This window comes from Triticum dicoccoides, chromosome 7A, assembly GCF_002162155.2.
Source record: "Triticum dicoccoides isolate Atlit2015 ecotype Zavitan chromosome 7A, WEW_v2.0, whole genome shotgun sequence".
Taxonomy (NCBI): domain Eukaryota; kingdom Viridiplantae; phylum Streptophyta; class Magnoliopsida; order Poales; family Poaceae; genus Triticum; species Triticum dicoccoides.
The window spans coordinates 662,613,899-662,619,692 of record NC_041392.1 but is presented as its reverse complement, the minus strand read 5'-3'; the positions used below and the strand labels follow the sequence as shown (position 1 = coordinate 662,619,692).

The 5,794-nt window shown below is 42.0% G+C and overlaps 9 non-coding genes and 1 pseudogene across 9 annotated transcripts; all 10 read left to right on the top strand.

Moving 5' to 3' along the window:
* The first annotated feature begins 1,992 nt into the window (after nt 1-1,992).
* On the top strand, nt 1,993-2,113 carry LOC119334952. Its single transcript, XR_005161649.1, has one exon. It is a non-coding gene; the product is annotated as a small nucleolar RNA snoR111 (small nucleolar RNA).
* Nucleotides 2,114-2,184: 71 nt separating this feature from the next.
* Nucleotides 2,185-2,340, top strand: LOC119334963. Its single transcript, XR_005161660.1, has one exon. It is a non-coding gene; the product is annotated as a small nucleolar RNA snoR134 (small nucleolar RNA).
* A 43-nt stretch (nt 2,341-2,383) lies between these two features.
* LOC119334956 lies at nt 2,384-2,468 on the top strand. Its single transcript, XR_005161653.1, has one exon. It is a non-coding gene; the product is annotated as a small nucleolar RNA U36a (small nucleolar RNA).
* Nucleotides 2,469-2,521: 53 nt separating this feature from the next.
* On the top strand, nt 2,522-2,618 carry LOC119334834. Its single transcript, XR_005161591.1, has one exon. It is a non-coding gene; the product is annotated as a small nucleolar RNA Z223 (small nucleolar RNA).
* An 89-nt stretch (nt 2,619-2,707) lies between these two features.
* On the top strand, nt 2,708-2,813 carry LOC119334942. Its single transcript, XR_005161640.1, has one exon. It is a non-coding gene; the product is annotated as a small nucleolar RNA snoR97 (small nucleolar RNA).
* Nucleotides 2,814-4,212: 1,399 nt separating this feature from the next.
* On the top strand, nt 4,213-4,365 carry LOC119334962. The gene has a single exon (XR_005161659.1). It is a non-coding gene; the product is annotated as a small nucleolar RNA snoR134 (small nucleolar RNA).
* Nucleotides 4,366-4,418: 53 nt separating this feature from the next.
* Nucleotides 4,419-4,503, top strand: LOC119334958. Its single transcript, XR_005161655.1, has one exon. It is a non-coding gene; the product is annotated as a small nucleolar RNA U36a (small nucleolar RNA).
* A 61-nt stretch (nt 4,504-4,564) lies between these two features.
* On the top strand, nt 4,565-4,661 carry LOC119334835. Its single transcript, XR_005161592.1, has one exon. It is a non-coding gene; the product is annotated as a small nucleolar RNA Z223 (small nucleolar RNA).
* Nucleotides 4,662-4,755: 94 nt separating this feature from the next.
* Nucleotides 4,756-4,861, top strand: LOC119334945. The gene has a single exon (XR_005161643.1). It is a non-coding gene; the product is annotated as a small nucleolar RNA snoR97 (small nucleolar RNA).
* Nucleotides 4,862-5,361: 500 nt separating this feature from the next.
* On the top strand, nt 5,362-5,468 carry LOC119334811 (annotated as a pseudogene).
* The last annotated feature ends 326 nt before the right edge of the window (nt 5,469-5,794 follow it).

Below are 5,794 nucleotides of genomic sequence, written 5' to 3'. Positions count from 1 at the left end.
AAGTAAGTGACACAAACACCAAGCCAAACTATGAAACTATAGTTATGGAGAGCAATATGCCCGAAGTGCCAAAACGCCATCCTTGAACTGGCGAGTTCTTTTGGTGCAGCCTATAGCGGACTGTAACATTTCATAATGGTTACAACAGACTGGAGTTTTGGGTTAAAAAACATGTCATTATACGAGATGTTTTTAGAGAGAATGCTATGAAAGGCTTATTGTAACACAATATTTCCCCCCTCCACTCACGGTGCAGAGGTGTCCGAGCTATTGGCGTGCCAGATGGCTCTGATCCCAACACAAGAACTACAAATCCAGAAGGTGGTCCTCGAAACGAACTCTCTAGGAGCGGTGAGTAAGATCAAGAATGTGCAAAAGGATCTCTCAACTAATGGGCAACCAGTTGAGGAGATCAAAGGTTTACTGGACTCTTTTGAGGAGTTTAGGGTTGCTTGGGTGCGGTGTTCGGCGAATAAAGCCATAGATGTCCTAGTTAGGGAAGGTTGTATTAGATCTCTCTGTAAAACTTGGCTCCATGTATCTCCTGGGTGTGTTAGCTTGGAGATTGCTACCGAGGGAGCTATGAACAATTAATAAAGTGACAACGATTTTCTCTAAAAAACACATTTTTTTGCATGGTGACACATGTCTCATTTATATCATAAAAATCATAATACCAACCATGTACAAAACTGAAAAGATAGCAAAATGCTAGACTTTACACAAAGAAACGCCATTCAAAAAGAAAAATACAATTAAGATTGAGGAATCCCCTAAGCTTGACAACAACGTATGTCACTTGCCTCCGACGCCATCACAACAGCCACCAAAGAGGGGGGAAATGACGGATCACATCCTCACTTGAGCTCGACGCGGCTCCATCGCTTATATGCAACTTTGGGGACCTCTAGAATGGCTTACCAAAGGCGAAGCCATTGCCGTTGAACGAATCAGATCAAGGCAACACACCCATACACGCCATCGAACTCCATATCTGGACCCCCACACAACCAATACGTCGGAGGAGGAAACCATACCTGTCAAACACAAAACACGAACCCAACACATCATCCGCCATCTTCCAGATGCCCCTGATGCAGACCACAATCTATATCCGTTCCTGGACCACATCCCAAGATCCGCGCTGGTGCTGAAGCAAACACAGTCTCAAGGACGGAGCCTGAGGTCATAAGTCGACAATGAGGATGCCACTGCCGCCACGCCATCCTTGCTTGATCAATCTTCTTTCCAAATCCATCTCCAACCATAGGGCCGATCACCTTGTCAGCGAAGGATTTGAAGATTCTTTATTCAACATCGCCATCGCCGCCGCTAAAGCCAAGACATTAAACAACCCAAAAACCTAAGCTACCAAGGCCTAAAACCTAAAACTATACAATCCACACACGTGGATCCGGCAATCACCCTCACCACCAACGACCAAGGTCATCGGCGGAAGAAAACTCTCGTGGCGGCTGGCGAGATCGCCTTTTCTTTCTTCATGTGGAAGAAAGAAAAGCGAGCCATGCACACGCACAATAATATTTTTTAGCCTTTTTTAGGCATCTTTTTTTGGGGATTTTTAGGCATATTTTTTTTAGCCAAAATTGCACCGTACACAAAAGAAATTCCAGGCCCACGCTCATGGCTTACACAGGGCCTAGTTTTGCTACTCAGCCCATCTCCTGAAACGGTCATCGCAAAGAGGCCCGCAAAAACTCCTCCTAGGTTTTCTCCTTTCCCACGCCGCGCCACGCCTCTCCTTCCACTCGCCGCCAGGGAGGCTATAAATAAACTCCGAAGCGATCGCCCAATCCCACCACCATCCTAGGGTTCCCAGCCCGCGCCGCCGCCCCCGCCCCCGCCCCCGCCCCCGCTGTATCTTCGTCCCCTACCTCTCGCTCTCGCCCTCTCTTTTCCCGTCCGCGATTTGCTTCTTACTTTTTTTTATAAATCGAAATCCTGCTTACTTGCGTTTTCCTCTCTCGATTCTTGATAAGTTGGCGGCTCCCATGCCGCCAATCTTCTCGGGGAGGGGATAGATCGACGCGTCAAGAAATCGTTTCAATTGCCATGGCTTCCAGTAGGCAATATGATTGTTGCTTGCGTACAATTCTTTTTTTGTTCTCTCTCCCTTCGTTTTGCTTGTTTTTCTCTTGTCGCCGATGAGTGATTTTCTTGGTTCTGCACGATGCTAACCCCGGGCTTGTCGGACGGACCTCGGTCCACTGTGATGAAGGAAAGCCCCAATGCTGTGCTAGATCCACGCCGCCGTTCAGTGTTGCAGGCCGCGACACTACGCGTGGATGAGCAGCCTGTGTCAGAGTAACGGATACATTCACATCACATCTGCTTTTGCTTCGGATCTTGGGTGGTTTTTTGGTGGCAGTGATTAGAATCTTACCCGCGCTTCTGATTAACTCATGAAGTACAAGGGAAAACATGGTTGAATTTCTTAATATGAGCCACTGTAAATACTAAATCCTTCCTTTTTTACTGTTCTTGGTTTGATATTGATTGTACATGGCGGTGATGATAAACACTTCAAGCAAACATGCCAGTTCTGCTTCTGACAATTCATGACTGAAAAACCTGTTATATACTGATCTGAGCCATGATCTAATCTTCATTCCTTCTTTTGGTTGTTGCTCTCTGTTTCACTGGCTTTATTTATTATTGTTGCCGAGTTTAACTATCCTCTCGCAAGTTCCTCTGATTTGTGGAAGAGGCTGAAAATCTCGGTACAGCATGTGTTGTCATCAGCTTCGTCTCTTGATCCTACGAGATGGGAGTTAAATAACGGCACGAAATTTCACAAATCTTCACTGCATCCTCGCAACAACTGCTACTCTGGAGAAACAAGTTACTTAGACCATATTGTGAACTTGAAACCCGATTCAGAAACAAATGCCATGAATTGAATTGGATATGAATTGTTTAAAGTAATCGAATTTGCTGGACTCTAGCACGAATTAGTAGCTAATGCAGTAACGGTGCAGACATTTTACTTGTAAGTGAAATGACGCTTGTAACATCTTTATGGCATGGTTTTATAACCAAGAGATTTCTATTGGGTAATCTTATTGCGTTAATTTCTGGAACTCAGTCGTTTGACTTCCTTTCATGGTACTATGAATTATTGTAAATTCTTCTGGAAGAAGTTGTTTGACTTGGAGTTTATGTAATTTCAGCTTGTCTTTATTCCCACAGCCCTACATGATGAAATTAATGTTTTAGCTATGGATTTAATTCCAGATGGAGCTATATTTTTTGTCATAGTTACTCTGATAGGGCGTTTGTTGTTATTTCATTTCATTGATTTGATATTGGGGAAATAACTAAAGCATTTGCCACTCCGAGCTTTTGCCCTGCCAGGCTTGGGAGCTAAGACCTTCCTTGGATGTCGGAGCCTTGTTAATTTTGTCCAGTATTTTTTCTAACTATAATCTTTACTTAATTTTTCATTTACAAAGTTCAAACCATGATCTTGTGATAAGTAGGGTCTTCAATCAGAATGATAATTATTCTCTATTTTAATGAGCTGCACTACGCAATGAAATAAACTCCCAGGCGCTTCCTACTACTTATTTCTCATTTTAACAGTTTGAAGTCTTGCAAATTCTTGTACTCTGCAAATTGATAAATGTAAACAACAGGTAAAAGTTGCGGAATGCAGGTAACTCATGGATCTGTATCTGCACTAACATGTAAAATTGGTAACAAACTGAATCTGTATCACCTAAACCTGTGTCTATGCAGTCAAATGAAAGCTACAGTAAGATGCTGATCAGGCTGCAAAGAACACTACCGGCACCAAAAATGCATCGTTGTCACAACCAAATTATGGGAAAAATGTGCTACAAATACTGAATCCCTTTTTCTTTCTGATAATTTTTGTTTATTATGTTTTTTTGTACATGTCGGTGATGATAGACACTTCAATCTAACATGCCAGTTGTGCATGTTAAAAAAACATGCCAGTTCTGCTTCTGAAAGTTCATGATTGAAAAACCAATATACCGATTTGAGCCTTGATCTATCATAGTTTAGTTTTCTGATTCTGTGACGTAAGAAATTCGTTTTGGCGGGATCGCGTCAAGAAATCTTTTCAATTGCCATGGCTTCCCGTAGGCAATATGATTGTTGCGTTCGTACACTTTTTTGCTCTGCCCCTTTTTGCTTGTTCTTCTCTTGGCGATGAGTAATTTTCTTCTGCACGATGCTAACCCCGGGCTTGTCGGACGGACCTCGGTCCGCTGTGATGAAGGAAAGCCCCAATGCTGTGCTAGATCCACGCTGCCGTTCAGTGTTGCAGGCCGCGACACGCGTGGATGAGCAGCCTGTGTCAGAGTAACGGATACATTCGCATCACATCTTTTTTCCTCTGTTTTTGCGTTGGATCTTGGATTGTGGTTTGGTGGCAGTGATTAGAATCTTACCCGTGGTTCTGATTAACTCGTGAAGTACAAGGGAAAACATGATTGAATTTCTTAATATGAGCCACTGCAAATACCAAAGCATTCTTTTGTTACTGTTCTTGGTTTGTTTATGTTGCTATATTGATAAATGGCGGTGATGATAAACACTTTAAGCAAACATGCCAGTTCTGCTTCTGAAAATTCTTGACTGAAAAACCTGTTATATACCGATCTGAGCCATGATCTAGCATCTTTATTCCTTCTGTTGGTTATTGGCCTCTGTTTTATCACTCGCTTTAATTCTGATTGTTGCCGAGTTTAACTATCCTCTTGCAAGTTCCTCTGATTTGTGGAAGGTGCTGAAAAGCTCGGTAGAGCGTGTGTTGTCATCAGCTTCGTCTCTTGACCCTACGAGATGGGAGTTAAATAACGGCACGAAATTTCACAATTTTCACTGCATCCACAATTGCTACTCTGGAGAAACAAGCTGGAATATCGTTCTGAAACAAGTTACCTAGACCATGTTGTGAAACCTGATTCAGAAGCAAATGCCACGAATTGAATTGGATATGAATTGTGAAAAGGAATTGAATTAGCTGGACGTTAGTAGCATGAATTAGTAGCTAATGCATTAATGGTACAGACTTGTAAGTGAATGACGCTTGAAACATCTTTGTTTATAACCTAGAGATTTCTATTGGGTAATCTTATCACATTAATTTCTGGAACTCAGGTGTTTGACTTCCTCACAGTACAGAGTTACTGTAAATTCTTCTGGTAGAAGTTGTTTGACTTTCATGATACGAGTTTATGTAATTTCAGTTGGTCTTTATTCCCACAGCCGTACATGATGAAAGTAATGTTTTAGCTATGGATTTAATTCCAGATGGAGCTATATTTTTTGTCATAGTTACTCTCATAGGGCATTAGTTATTTCATTTCATTTCATTGATGTCTTGTTTCTCAAAACATGCAGTTGCCGCCTAAGAGCTTTTGCCCTGCCAGGCTTGAGAGCTAATGCTGTAATTCCTTCCTTGGATGTTGGAGTCTTGTTAATTTTCCCCTTTTAAGTATTTTAATTGTAGAATGATAATTGTTCTCTATTTTAATGACCCGCACTACGCAATGAAATAAACTCGGGTTCCTACCAGCTACCTATTTCTCATTTTGACAGTTTGATGTCGTACTTCTGCAAGTTTATACTAGGAATGTAAACTACAGGTACAAGTTGTAAAATTGGTAACAAACTGAATCTGTATCAAGACCTGAACCTGTGTCTATGCAGTTAAATGAATGTTAGCTAGCAGCAGAAATTCACAGGTAGCTTCCTCTTGCAAGTTCCTCTGATTTGTGGAAGAGGCTGAAAATCTGTAGCT